The sequence below is a fragment of the Poecilia formosa genome, unplaced genomic scaffold (genome assembly GCF_000485575.1).
Source record: "Poecilia formosa unplaced genomic scaffold, Poecilia_formosa-5.1.2 Scaffold70, whole genome shotgun sequence".
NCBI lineage: Eukaryota > Metazoa > Chordata > Actinopteri > Cyprinodontiformes > Poeciliidae > Poecilia > Poecilia formosa.
The window spans coordinates 1,292,337-1,307,675 of record NW_006800009.1 but is presented as its reverse complement, the minus strand read 5'-3'; the positions used below and the strand labels follow the sequence as shown (position 1 = coordinate 1,307,675).

Here is a 15,339-nt window from a genome sequence, read left to right as displayed (position 1 = left end):
CTGCCTCATTGCTGAAATGTGCAATACAAATAAACTTTGATTTGACTTTGATTCGACCCAGTAGAAAAATATGACAGGCTTTAGAGTGGGCACACTAATTTAATATGTCTAAAAAAAATAATCAGAACTATTATCTATAAGAACTGTAAGTTCAATATGTCTTTAAGGCAACAAATACTGTTATTAGCTAAATTATTTATATATATATATATATATATATATATATATATATATATATATGTTAACCCTTGGTTTTCCCATCATGTGTTATACTGTGTGTAGCAGTCATATGTTTGGAGCAACATGAGTTTTAATAGTTTGCTGGAACATAAAGGTGTGGGTTAACCCAATGTCTACAAAACATATGTTTTTTATTTCTATTTTCTTTTTTATTTCAGTCACTCTTTAGATATTTTTAAATTTATTTATTATAAGTTCACTCTACCATAAATGCAACCCTAGGCTTTAAGAAAACACTTTTTTTTCAACTAGAGAAGTCTTTTTGGTCTAACTCTGTCCTGGTAACTTGCATTATCTAAAATGTGGTGGAGTATTTACAACCCAGTTGCTTTTGGTTAGACCAGTGGTGTTAACACGTCGTGTGAAGGTTGACAAAAAGGCCTAAAAATAAAACTACAACCGGAAATAACAGTCCAATTTTAATGTGTGAGTAACTACGTAAATGACGCAAACCATTGTGGTTAAAGTTGTTTATTTTCCTGTGACCAATCGAAATATTTATAAACTTGGTGGCCTATGATGCTTTATATGGTCTTTCTGCAAACTGTCACCATCAGTGAGCAATCAAGGGTTTGATGGGTGAGCTAAAAAAAAGGAGGCAAGGAAAGTATCACCCATTTCTCAGTGCCATCGCCAAGGGGCGACATATTCATCCACAATCTGTCCCTTCTCCTCCGGCGTTGTCCTGTACTAGTCCCGGCGTCAGCGACGTCACCAAGCGGACCCGCGATAAAGCTGTAGGAAAACTTCAACGTCAAACCGGAAATTAAAAGTTTGTTCTTTCAACGTAAGAGCTCGACACCCCAATTTCACTGCAAAGTAAAAAAAAAAAAAGATAAATAAAAATAAAGACAAAGGAGAAAGTACAATCAAGAAAAGAAGATAGGTAGTAAAATGATGAAAAGACAGTGAAATTATTTACATTGCAAATAGTCATAAAGTTTTTTGTGTGAAGGTAAATGTTGAGCAACTGACCACAAAAGTATTTTAAATCCGCACCACTTTCAGTTAAGTTAAATCTGATTGTATATTAAGTCAGATCTGGATGATTTTTTTAGTAGACATGTTTGAATATACAAATACCCTAAATGTAACTTTTTGATCTTAAACACTCACCAGGTACTTAAATTTCCTTTCTCTCCATTATGATTTGAACTTGAAACAAGTTGCTCTCACCACATGCCTACATGCACCGAGTTTCTGCCATCCGATTGTCTGATTCAATTTAATGTTAACAAGTAACAGAAGTACCTAAAAAATGGCCAATTAATGTTCATTGCTGATTTGGCATAACTTTATGACTATTGTCCTGTTAATGTGCTGGTTCCCATTTTGATGCCAAAACAGTGCTAACTTCTCAACACATGGACCTTACCTGACCCTCAAAGGTGTATGATGAGGTTTGTGCTAATGTGTTACCAACAGATAAAGTCATGTTGCAGATCGGACTTGTCTGCCCAATAATGTAACAGACCTTCAACTGGACTGAAATAGAGAGTGAGCTGAAGACCGACATCACCCACAAGGGATGATCTGACAAAATCATCATGCTTTTATAATTTGTCTTCGTCAAACTAGCTTAAATCTTTATGCTTGCCCATTTTTCTGCTTTAACAGCACTTACAGACAAATAATATTTTACCTGTTAACATGTGTGATAATGAAGACATAATCAGCTTTATTCAATTTACTTATCAGTGTAACAGCGGCCTTCAATTCTAGTCCCCAAGGGCCGGTGTCTGGTAACTTTTAAATGTGTTCCTGGTTCAAAGCATCTTTCTCAGTTGACTGAATTACTTCCTCAGTATGGAGTCAATTTCTCCAGATTCCTGCTCAAATCCAGATCATTTGACTTAGGTGTTGAAGGAGAAACACGTCTACAAGTTGCAGGAAATTGGCCATCAAGGCCCAGAGTTGAAGACCCTTGTTTGTCTAATTGGTGTAAAAAACCTCAATCTTTTTCCAGTCAGTGCGAAACAATGCAGTGGTAAGAAGATATTCTTCATTTACTGTCCATTTTAGTTAAAATATTTACTATTGCCATTTTCAGTGAAACCAGTAGCAGCCGTGCCTGCCGTAAATATTTTTTAATTATCTGAAGATAATGGGTTAATTACCTTATGATAGTAAAAGTTGTTTTCTCATGAAAATGGAATAATCAAATCTTTTATTTTTTTTTATTTGGGAGAATGAATGTTTACTTGTAATAACGGAATTATTGACTCAATATTTCAGGGTGAGAAAAGTTTCTCATAATCACCTGATAACTATCTTAGGACAGCAAAAGTCCTTTCGAATGAGTGCCTACAGTAGGGTATCTCTTTTTGCAGTTCATTTATTAATTTAAACGGATGGCCAGTAAACATAACTTTCCTGTTTTGTTTTATTGTGAAGCGTCAGACCGGAAGTGCGCAGTTCGCCCGAGCTAGCTTGAAAAACGTGCTCGAGGTGGAGGCAGTCAGCCTGCGAAGGAAAAACAAGCGAGGACAGGTCGGGCACTACATGCCCAGCCCGTGTTTTAAAAGAAGGAAAATTAGTTAAAGTGGAGGATATGTGGATGTGAGTGGGGTTTTCGTCACTTTCACGCGGGCTCAGTTACTTATTGTTTGGCTCTCGGGCTGTGGCTGTGGCGTGTTGAGCGTGTCGCTGTTTGCCCATTCTCACTGGAGTGAACACTAAGGTAAGAGCCTGCAAACCTTACAAATGAACTGTGTTAAGTTGGTGGGGCTGAACCGGTTACTTTGGACGCTTTTGTATCTTTATGGTTTAGTTTGATCTGTCTTTGAGGAGACTGGAAACTGTAGTAAAAGTTGGGACAAAGACGGCGGCTTACTGGTGTCACTTTCACGCTTTGACGCCTGCTCTTTGTCCACTCAGATGTGGTTTAACCACACATCGAGCTCAAACCTCAATTCGCCCCTGATTTATCTCTTTTCTGCTTCATGTCTACTTTTCTTTAATGTTTAAAGCAAAATCAAAAGGCTTACGTTCATCTACATCATAATTTCCCAATCTTTTTGTTCGGGGCCACTTAATAAAGGCCTGCGATCGAGGGCTACAATCCACAAACAGGTCTTGAGAAATCTCCATGTAGTGAGACATCTGCTTTTTATTTGTAATGTTCATCACATTTATTGTCTGTAATAAATCCAGACGGACGTTTTCTCATTCATTCAATCATAATGCGCCCTGTTGTGCGGTGGATCTCCTGTTGAAGCCGCAACAGCTTACACAATGACCCGCACTTGCCAAAACACTGGAGATTGGCGACTGGTGCCACATGCCTAGCTTTATCAATGGTTCTAGTGGCTTTCATTGGGAACTGCACCATCCATCCCTCTAATTACAAATGTTTCCAATAATTTTAGGAGTTGTACTCCAAAACAAACGAGATTATCTGGACTGGCATTGAAGTAACTATCAGTTGATGCCAAGATCAGGTGTGCAGGTTTAAAATATCCCTCTGAAAGAAAGTGGTAAGAAATAGCAAAAATAAATGCCTAATTTAAAGATAACATGCCTTTATTTAGCCAGTTGATCACGTTACTTTTTCTAGAGTATATTATTATCCATCTTGGTAGAAATTGGACAGCATTTAAGAATGTGCTTACACTTTAAGTCAGTTGATCTTGAGAATAAAATACAATAACACCCTCAGAGGAACATTATATTTGGTATCCCATAATTTCCTGCATCACATATAAAATGTAAGGTATTATCTGGTCGTCGGTTCTCATGATGGAGTGCATCGTTAAACCTGTGGGACCATGCACTTGCTGTAAATGATTGTTGAATTTAGTGCCTTTTTTTAACCTAGGAATGATTTGTGAGGCTTTAATGTGTCAAGTTTTATTCATTAATTACAGAAAACAGAGATCCCTCTAAAAACGTCTGTTTAATTGTATATTTTACAGTTAATTTCTAGCCATGTGATTTCAATGCCAGGCATGTTGCTGTGAGCTAACATTAGCAATGACAGTCTTGGTTCAGAGTCAAAATAAGTAAATCTGTATCTGTGGCCATTTAAGTTGATCTTTTTTCTTTTTATTTGATGCATTTGTCAATCCTTATTTCTTAAAATGGAAGAAACTTGTTGCATATTGCTACTTGATTTGAAAAAACAAACTAATCAATATTGTTTATGTCAATACCATTTTTTCATCAAAACAAATCCCACTCTTTTCCGACTTACCAATTTAAATCACTTAACCTAGGTGTGACTTCAGTTCCAGCTCAGATTTCCGAGACACATTGAACACATCTTAAGCCCTATGCTGCTAATAGTAAAAAGAAATGGATAACCATTGATATTCTGGGCCTGTTCACTATTTCAGTGGGGCTTTTATAAACCCCAAATAGGTCATAAACATTTTTAAGGGGTCGGTCAAGCGAGTGACCCCATCACCAATCAAGCGGTTGGAGCCAAAATGGCATCCAAAGGCTTGTTGATGCCTATATGCCTAGTTTCTGTTAATTGTAAGATGCATTGTAGTAATTATCATTGATTCATCAGCATTTTTCCGAAGAGGCCCAAAGTTATACTACAGGTTTGCAGTCTTAATGAAGGGGTTACAGGTGCAAGATGGCATCTTTTCCTATATTCAGTTGCACACCCATTCTGCTGACACACCCTGTGAGTTCAGTACATTATTATTTTGAGACTAAGATAAGGTTCACTCAGCTGTTTTACGTAGGTGGAACTTGGCAGCAGCACACTCTGGACTCCTAGACCTGAATCACAGAAACTGCTATTACAACATGTCAAGCAGGGACACTTTGAGCTTTGAATGCCTAACATTTTTACCATCTCAGAAAGCTTAGTAAAGGTGAGGTGCAAAGGTTGACTGGGTATTTTAGCTATAACAGGAAGAGCAAGTTGCATATTTACTGTACTTGGTTCCGATCTCAATTTCTCAGAATAAAATTTCTCTGAATAATACTTGTTTTAAAAATCTTTTTTAAGACGAGAGCTTCAGATTTTGAATTGGTAAAAAAAAAAAGATATGCTAATTTGTGTAAAAAAGGGATTTTTTTTTTCCATCAGGAAAAATGATTTATATCAAGAACAATTATGAAGCAACACTATTTTTGACAGGAGTGACTGTTTAAAAAAAAAAAAAAAAAAGTCAAAATTCTTGTTTACTTTAGCATTACTGATTAGCTTGGTTAGCTTTTGTAATTACTTTTTAAACACCTCACTGACTGGATAATTTTTTAGCGTTAGCTGCGGCGCGGTGTGTTCTCTGAGCGTAAATTAATTCGGGTTTTGAATTTGACTTGCCGATCACCAGTCACATTCATTAACAACAACCATTTCCCGGGTGTTTCCCAAGAAGACACTGGCTTGTCGTAACCTTGAAAATCTGGACCATCTCTAATGTTTGTTTTATAGACATTTGATCAGCAACAGAGTGCTTTGGTAATGCTTTCTGTTCACCATTGTTTCCTGTTGGTCTTTTTAGAGTTCACTTCCTTTCTGGTCTTCGTATTTTTAGAGTAGAGCTCACATCTCAAACGTTCTCTTTATTGTGTGAAAGGGCTGAGAACATAAAGAGCTAGATTTCATTGTAATTTGGATTAATTTGTTTTGGTACCTTAATTCTGTTTATAAGAATTCACTTCCTTTTTTTTTTTTTCTTTTTTATTAGCTTGAAGTTTTGAGCTTCAGCTAATAACACGTTAGGCCATTTTAAAAACGATACGTATTCAAAAGCTAACCTGAGTATTGTATGTAAAATAATTGTCGGTACAGCATAAATTGAACCTTCATTTCACATTCAGTTGCTTTACTAGTTATCACAAATGAACAAAGTCGAATGTTTTAAAATGGTAACCATTGGGTACTTGGTGATTCTTGGGCCAGTGCTGGTCGTAATATTGGGGATATAAAACATAGTAAACTTGGTTAATGATTAGTAAATTGATACATTTAGTTTTCCAGAACATGAAGACATAACGACAACCGGTAAATGACATAATGAGCTTCATTTTGAAAACGTGGTTTTGTTCCTCAGCACTTTGAACTACAGTTTGATACAAGGTGCGTGAATTTCAAGGACTTTGAGCTTTTAGGTTTGGTCGTAATGCTGGTTGGTGCTTCAGTATTGGACATAAAGTATCTCAATGTAAGCTCCTGGGTTTGTTCTCCTTTATTGTTCAAAAATGTATCTTTTTTTTAAGTCTTTGCATTGGATCTCTGTTCAGATGCAGTGATCCAATGAGAAATGTTTTGACAGATGAAGTCTTTTGTAAACGCAGTCACAACATCAGACTAATTGCTCCTCTTCCTCTCCTGCTTAATGCGTTTGAAATGTCCCGAGTCACTGCTGGTGGTTTAAAGGCCTCCACACCTTCGTCTGATGGATTAGAGGTTTGAAACCTTTATCTGTGTTTGTGGTGACTTTTTCAAAAATATGTAAAAAAATAAAATGAAATGAATAAAATGGAACGGGAACATTGCCATGGATCTTGTGACCTGTATCTTATGACTTTCCTATTGGGAAGTAAGCAGAATATTTTTTTGTGTGTTTTTAGGTTTACAGTTTAGGATCAGAAACATTTTGCTATAATTGATTCTCTGTCCCTTATGGGGTGTTTATTTTCTTTGTTTGTTTGTTTGCTTGGCAAAATACGATAACTTAATTTTTAGCCGTAATCTTTAGGATCCAGAGATGGGAAAGCATATTTAGGAAGTGGAAATGTTTTTCACATATTGTATTTTTGTCCCGAGGAGAGCGTCATGTTTGTTTCCCTTTGGGAAAATTTAAGCTCTGTAGGAGAGAGAGAGAGCGAGAGAGAGAGAAAGGGGGAATTAATAAGCGTAGGAACAGATGGGCGGTCAGGAGACAGAAAATTACTCATGAAGCTCATCATGTTGATGGCAAAATAAAGGCCTTTGCCTTACTGGGCATCTGTAACCTGGTGAATGGGATTGTTGTTAAACTGGGAGGACCAGCAGCCATAACGGCTCAACCTGTTCCTGTGACCCAGTGATCTAGAAATATGGTACCTATAATCGCACTGTGTTTACATCTGTGGTGATGTTAGTGAAACGCATTAAGGGTTTGGGATTTAGATTTAGAATTGTATTATAATTCTATAATCTGACACGCCTCAGTGGTTTTAAGAGTCACTTCAGGTCACAGTTCACAAAATCTTCTGTACTTTCAACATGTGTATGACAGGTTGCTCTAGGACTTGATTGTGTTTGAAACTGGGGAAACTTTTGGTAAAAATTTTTAGCTTTTAAACATTAATTACATGGCTTATTTGGTTTAAGAGCTAATGATTTTGTAGTCATCCCCTTTTTTTTAACGCTGAATATCATGCTGGCTCATTAATTCAGTTCTGACTGAATGTCAACTAGATTATTTAAAGCACAACTTATTAATTGTTTGAATTTTGAGACTGATCTGTAGCTACTTGCTCGGTGGGCGCCGAGCAAATGGTTCTTTTAAGGATTTTGATAACGTGTCGCTAAAACGTCTAAAACACTTTGGAGATTAAATCTGACTATAGTATCATAGCAATTGGGATTCTACTACTATTTCCGGGACTTTGGACCAACTTATGAGACGGTGCTTAAAAACTGTACTACTTGAAAATGTGTTATGTTTTTTTCTCATACCCTCAGGTTATTGAGACAGCAACAAGGTTATTTTTGCTGTCTCTAACTCCAGTCCTTGAGAGCCATTGCCCTTCAGCTTGCGTCCAAAATGCCTGAATCAGATAAATGGCCTTGAACTTTGATTCAGATGTTTTTGAGCAGGAAACAAAAAAAAAAAATGCTGGTAAGTGGCTCCTGAGTACTGGACTTTGAGACATACGGTGTATAATTTCAGTTTGTAAGCTTGATTCATGATTAAACCTGTAGTATCCAGACATAGTAAAGAAATGGATAATCTCTTTTTTTTACTTTTTGATGATGAAAAGAGAGTATTTAAAAATGAAATGCTTTATTGTATGATTGGACATATAGATATATTAAAAAAAAACCTTTTCAGTACATTTGTTTTCAAATAACCATTTGCAGTGCAGCATTTGTGTCCTTTTGTATCCCAAATATGTACAATTTCTTCTTGGTTGCTAATGACAAATTAATTTTTCTGGATTTTGGAGTCTCCCTGCAGTAGGTGCCCCCACATGGTGCCTATAGTCATGAAGGAAGCATCATGAAATTGCGGTTTTATTTCAACTCAGTGAGTTATTTCAACATTACTATTGCAATAATTTCCAGATAAGCGTCCTGAAATTAAGATGTATTAAATGTGAATACAGTGGAGATTAACACAGACTGCAGAATCTGTTGTAGTGGATGAGCGATGAGGTGACGGTATACTTTGTATACTAAAATGTAGATGAATGCCATATTGTTTACTTTGGGACTTTGAACGCAGTTAAAAACTTTCTGATGGTTAACAACATATTGACTCAGGTTAACTGTGTGAACTGTGGTTGTGCTTAGTGAACTTGCGCAACACTGAGCACCAGATGACGATTAATAAATGTTGAAGTTGCGTGTTGTGAAACAGCTGAATCAATTATGATGTTAACAGATAATAGGCTAATTAAACATATTAGTACTCCAAAAATTATTATTAAAGCCAGCCAAAGCTATGCTGGTATCATCTGATGTCAGAATGTTTGATCTACATCCATTTGTGATTATTATTTTTTTTGACTATCTAAAGTAAAAAAAAGGCATTTTGTTGAACTCGTTTTAATTTGGATCTCATTCAGACATGATCTTTTTCTGCTTCTTGCTACTCTTTTTTTTTTCTCTCTTTTTTCTTTTTTTTTTTTTAACATTCATCTGAGTCATTATCTGCTTTCGCCAACACTCAGACTTGAGTTCCCAATTAATGCCAGACAACTGGTTTCAGTCTGTCGGCCTCACTGTCCCTGTTCACCACTGGGCAACCTGCCTAATCCTTGGCATTGGTTGGGATGGCAAGAAAGGGCAGGAAACTGGGAGGAGTGGTAAGTTTGTGAGTAAATATGGTAGAAGCCTAGTTTTCCACAGAAACCAAAATGCTGTTTAGTGGTGTATAAGACCCAAGATGGCCTCGAAGGGGATCACTAAAGTAGCAGAAGCTGGCAAAAGGCTAAAATAAGTCATTTTTCCATAGACTGGTTTGAAGGCCAACGTTCCTGTGTGTTTGCTGGAGAATGGGGAAAGTCTGCAGGCTTTGTTGCTCCTGGTGGTAATTCAGTAGAAAAAAAAAGTAGATGCCCCTAATGCAAAGCAATCATCAGGGAGAGGAAAAACATCTGCTGTGTAGATCCACTGGATGGAAAAAGAGAACGTTCTCTTCCTGGAATTACTTTCATCTTCGGGGATCTGTGGGATATAATATGTGGGAATATACGCGGCTGTCATGCGAGGGTTTTCTCAGACCAGCAACAACTGAGTCACGTCACGCTACTCTCCAGCGCTGCTTCCGTCTTCCTGTTTTAAATCAAAACTCTTTTGACTTGAAGAACCACTTGAAGCAGCCATTTGAGTTGATGAGTTTTTACCCTTTCTCTGGCCTTAACCACGTCTCACCAAATGCGTATCAGAAAGGGAACGATAAAACCAGCCAGCGACAAATTAATGTGCAGCAGTTTTCCAGACTGCTGTGAAATTAAACTCCCATTTTGAGGAAAATTCTCATTTTTCTTCTTTACTTGTCAGAATGCGTCTCGAGACAAGGGAGGCCGTGATCCATTCGAGGCTTTCTGGAAGATCGTCTTGCAGATTGTAACTTCATCTTCTCCGTACTTGAGAGAAAGTGAGCATAAATTCATAAACATGCAGAGAGCTGCTCATTAAATTGCAACAGTCCCCCCACTCTTTCCTTTAATGTGTATGGGGATTGTCTTGCATGGAAGAAAATTACCACTTGAGCCATCAGGAGGACGTGATGAGAGTGAAATCTAGCGGGCCGTAAAAGGTAATTTTAAAATTGGGACAAAAGCTCACTACTTTAACTCGTTACTAAAACTGACCAACAAGGAAAGAGAGCAAAAAAATGTGAACAATGTTGATGAATGGATGAATTTTTTTTAAAGCAGGGTATAATGTTAATTCTTTAAATGTGAACCAGACCGTTTTTTCATTTGTTGGTAGATGGATGGTCGTGATCGCATCGGTCTGGGTTTGTATTGTCTAAAAAGGTTCAGAGGAAAATGTTGCAGCTTGTCTGACTCATAAAGAGAGTTCAGCTTTTGTTTCAGAGTTCGTTCGATTCTGTTGTTCTCGGCAGAGGCTTTGACGGGCCCTTCACGCTCTAATTGATTTAATTAAGTGGACGTCCGCCCCCCAAGCCCCCTTTGGCTGTACTAATGCACAAGCTGACAGCACGCAGACACGCATCATGTTATCTCAAACTCCACAACTGAGCTTTGCTTATCTGTAGTTTGCAGAATGATCCAAGTTTCCCTCCAGAGCATCCCAGCCCACGTAGCATCAATCCATCTGTGGTTCAACCTCGCTGACGAACTTGGGCCATTCTTGTGGATGCCGCAGAAGGCATTGGCGCACTAATAAATGTGGAAAAAATACATTAAGAAAACATGAAAATAGTCACAAAAAACTTCATTAAGGTCATTGTTTTGTCAAGTCAGATGATTTATTCTTTACCGAGGAGGTAGAGCTGCATAATAGTGATCATAATCATGATTTTATATACTTTCTGTAATTTTGTTAGATATTTTTGCTTAACTGAACCTAGATTTCACATTCTTTTTTTTTTGTATACTCTTGTTCATTAAAAGCTGCAACAAAAGCATTGTTAGATGGTCAGGCCTTTAAAACAATGTTTAAGGTGTAACAGCTTTATTGACCTGCACGATGCAACCACTTCAGTTTAAAAATGCTTACAATGTATTAGGGAAGTCTGAGTTTGCAAAATATACTAAGGTATTGTTAATATTTTAAGGTGCTGCGCATTTTCTGTCATTGGTTGAGAATGATGGATGAAAAGACTGGGATGTTATCCGCTAATGAAATTACCAATCACAAGAGGAAGTCACGTTTATGATTGGTAAAAGTTACTTCCTTCCACGTAGTTGTGACTCATAAAATCTTTGTTCTTGCAACATTTTATTTTTCCTCTGGTGCTTTTATTCTAGCCCAAGAACAAGAGGGATAAGGACTTTCATTCTTCTTATGCTTATGTTTGCAAATGGGAGAACAAGTACAAGAGGAAGGCATTAAATTTAGATTCATCAGCCACATTCATTTTGATATCTCTTCTGTTGGTAACCGGTAAAACAATAATCCAGTTTCTCTCTGAGTAGATGTGCCTGCTCCAGCTGCAGGGGAAGCTCCGTCTGATTAAGGCCGCATCCGCAACAGGTGGGCACGTTCGCAGTTGTGTGATTATTGTAATTGACAAAAAAATTAGAATTTTAGCTGACGACCAATTAATTAAAAAATGCAGCGCGCTACATATGATTGGATTTCTAAGCTTTACTTCAGGTACTGCTATGATATGATGATGAAGGAGCCAAGATAATAACTTCTGGCGCAGCATCACCAGGAATTGGGTGAGTTCACAGAAGTCGCAGTGTAGATGTGTAAATCTTCATTTTAGAGAGTTTTCTGGAACAAAAACATCAACAATTTTCCAAAGGGCTTGGCTGATTTTAAGGTTTTGTCTGACAGTCTAGTTATTTAGTACAGCCGGTTTCAGAGACTCGGGCTACAGATAAAGTTTAACAAACTTCCAACCAGAAATCTGCCTCACTTGTGATTTTTGTCTTTAATATATCTTGACTCCTTTATGCATTGTGCTCCTAGATTACATTTAACTCAGCACAACAATAAAGTGTTGCCTTAAAATATTATGGACACATCCTTGCATTTATGGGAAGTGCCCAGACTATACACAGAAAAAAAAAGAAAGCAGGCATTACAAATAGCGAGTGCCTGTGCTGAGGCATGAATTAAGTGAGGGAGTGTGAATGGAATTTGACTCCAGTGTAAACCTGCCACCAACCCCACCGCTTCCACTGCAAGGCCAAACAGAGCTGCTGGAATTGCAAAATAGATGAGACAAGACACAATAGCAACCAGCAAACTGATAGTTGCTCCTTTGTCAGCAAAGAACTCTGACCTACCAGGTTGTTCGTTTCTTGTGATCGTTAATTCTCTTTTTACACCTTATTCATCCCATTATGGAAATTCTGCATGCTGCAAAATCTTGAAGGGCTCTTTGCTGTGCGATCGGTAAATCTAAAAAGCACACACTGCAGCGAAACTGCTACGTTATTTACCCATAATTTCAGTTCTTTCAGTATTCACTGGATTGGTAATTGCATAATACGTTTCAAAATGACCATTCAAAATGACTTTCAAAATGACCAAAATGACGTTTCAAAATGACCAAAATGACCTATCAAAATTGTCTTGCAGAGGTGTTGAAGCTGTAAAGAAACTAAGAGTAAGGACAGAATGGTCAACTTGATGCACTTCAGAACTTAAAAGTAGTTCATAAAAGGTTGGTGCTGTCAACTCCTAAGCTTTATTGGGCTGTAAATATTGGTAAATTAGTCTCAAGAATCCTTACATAACAAGGTTTCTGCAGCAAACCCCCAGTAATTATGAGCAGAACATGTAGTTTCACAAAACCATTTCATAATTTAGCAGTTTAGCACTCAGTAACATCAACTTCTTCATGTTCTAGATTAAATAAATTTAATTGATTAAAAGAAATGACAATTAAATATTCCTCCCTGGTTTTGAAATGTTCAGTTTGTCTGCCAACATTTAAAAAAATAATTTAGTTCAGTGACAAGGGTTGACTAAATATACCATCAGTATGTTTGAACTACTAGCAATCTGTCCAGTCTATGTATTTAATTTGACATTTTAACACATAAATCTCTAACTTTTGTTTAAGTGATGGCTTAAATGTCTAGACAAAATCCAATAGAAAAAGAAGGATATTAGTGTTGGCTTTGCTACGGATATTTGATCAGTTTGGCTCCATCGCTACAATAAACCACGAAACTCTGTTTGGGAAGTTAACCAAGTCTGAATTATAAATGTCTTGAGGTGATTAGCTTCGTTTGGGGTTCTGTGTTTAGACTCCTTCTATGGTGTTTAGAGAAAGAGAATGGAAGTACCTGTAAATGCACATAATTTAACCCATTGTCATATACAGGTCCTTCTCAAAAAATTAGCATATTGTGATAAAGTTCATTATTTTCCATAATGTAATGATAAAAATTAAACTGTCATATATTTTAGATTCATTGCACACCAACTTAAATATTTCAGTTTTTATTGTTTTAATACTGATGATTTTGGCAAACAGCTCATGAAAACCCAAAATCCCTGTCTCAAAAAATTAGCGCATCATGAAAAGGTTCTCTGAACGAGCAATTAACCTCATCATCTGAATCAACAAAGTAACTCTAAACACCTGCAAAAGATTCCTGAGGCTTTTAAAAACTCCCAGCCTGGTTCATTACTCAAAACCGCAATCATGGGTCAGACTGCTGACCTGACTGCTGTCCAGAAGGCCATCATTGACACCCTCAAGCAAGAGGGTAAGACACAGAAAGAAATTTCTGAACGAATAGGCTGTTCCCAGAGTGCTGTATCAAGGCACCTCAGTGGGAAGGAAAAAGTGTGGCAGAAAATGCTGCACAACGAGAAGAGGTGACCGGACCCTGAGGAAGATTGTGGAGAAGGGCCGATTCCAGACCTTGGGGGACCTGCGGAAGCAGTGGACTGAGTCTGGAGTAGAAACATCCAGAGCCACTGTGCACAGGCGTGTGCAGGAAAGGGGCCACAGGTCCCTCATTCCCCAGGTCAAGCTACTTTTGAACCAGAAACGGTGGCAGAAGCTGACCTGGGCTACAGAGAAGCAGCACTGGACTGTTGCTTAGTGGTCCAAGGTACTTTTTTCAGATGAAAGCAAATTTTGCATGTCATTTGGAAATTAAGGTGCCCGAGTCTGGAGGAAGACTGGGGAGAAGGAAATGCCAAAATGCCAGAAGTCCAGTGTGAAGTACCCACAGTCAGTGATGATCTGTGGAGCCATGTCAGCTGCTGGTGTTGGTCCACTGTGTTTTATCAAGGACTCTCCTGACCTGAACCCCATAGAGAATCTGTGGGATATTGTGAAGAGAAAGTTGAAGGTGCAAGACCCAACACTCTGGATGAGCTTAAAGCCGCTATCGAACCATCCTGGGCCTCCATAGCACCTCAGCAGAGCCACAGGCTGATTGCCTCCATGCCACACCGCATTGAAGCAGTCATTTCTTCAAAAGGATTCCTGACCAAGTATTGAATGCAAAACTTAACATAATTATTTGAAGGTTGACTTTTTTGGTATTAAAACGCATTTCTTTTATTGGTCGGATGAAATATGCTAATTTTTTGAGACGGGGATTTTGGGTTTTCATGAGCTGTATGCCAAAATTATCAGTATTAAAACAATAAAAGACCAGAAATATTTCAGTTGGTGTGCAATGAATCTAAAATATGACAGTTAAATTTTTATCATTACATTATGGAAAATAATTAACTTTATCACAATATGCTAATATTTGAGAAGGATCTGTAGAGTTCTGGGAACCATCTGGACAGTTTTCATCATTTAGACATTTCTCCTCTAGATTTATTCAAGCTATACTGCTAGATATTACCGTGTGACGTGGTGCTGCTGCTGCTGCGTGCTTTGAAGTTGATTCGATTGCTGGAGAGAGCAACGTGATAAGCCTTGTCTAATCCATTTGTGCACTCTTATATTTCCTTCAACAGGCGTACACTCAGACACACATCCACATGGCTGCAGGTGAAGTGAGTCCTGCTTTATTTATAAGGTGTACAGCTGAGAATGCCACATGATTCTCCTGAGGATTCACGTTTGCGTGCTCTGTGTTTGGCTTGTAAGCGTCCGCTCCTTGCTCTCTCTCACTCTTATATGCACTTGCTACAAAGCATCTGTTTACCCTTTTCGTGCAGGTTTGGCTTGGCAGAACTACATCTGTTTGAACGTGACCTTGGCAGTTTACAACGAGCTGCCAGCAGACATTTGCTGACTCTGGCGCTTCGCGGTTTTATGTTGAAGGAGTGATATCATCTGCATGTCACAGAAGCAG

General features: G+C 37.9%; 1 protein-coding gene across 1 annotated transcript in view; it reads left to right on the top strand.

Moving 5' to 3' along the window:
* Positions 1–2,652: 2,652 nt before the first annotated feature.
* Positions 2,653–15,339, top strand: part of nck2a (NCK adaptor protein 2a) — a 36,345-nt gene continuing 23,658 nt past the window's right edge. The window contains exon 1 of the mRNA XM_007555449.2: positions 2,653–2,920. The gene's annotated coding sequence lies outside the window, so the exon portion shown is untranslated. The remainder of the gene's footprint in view (positions 2,921–15,339) is intronic.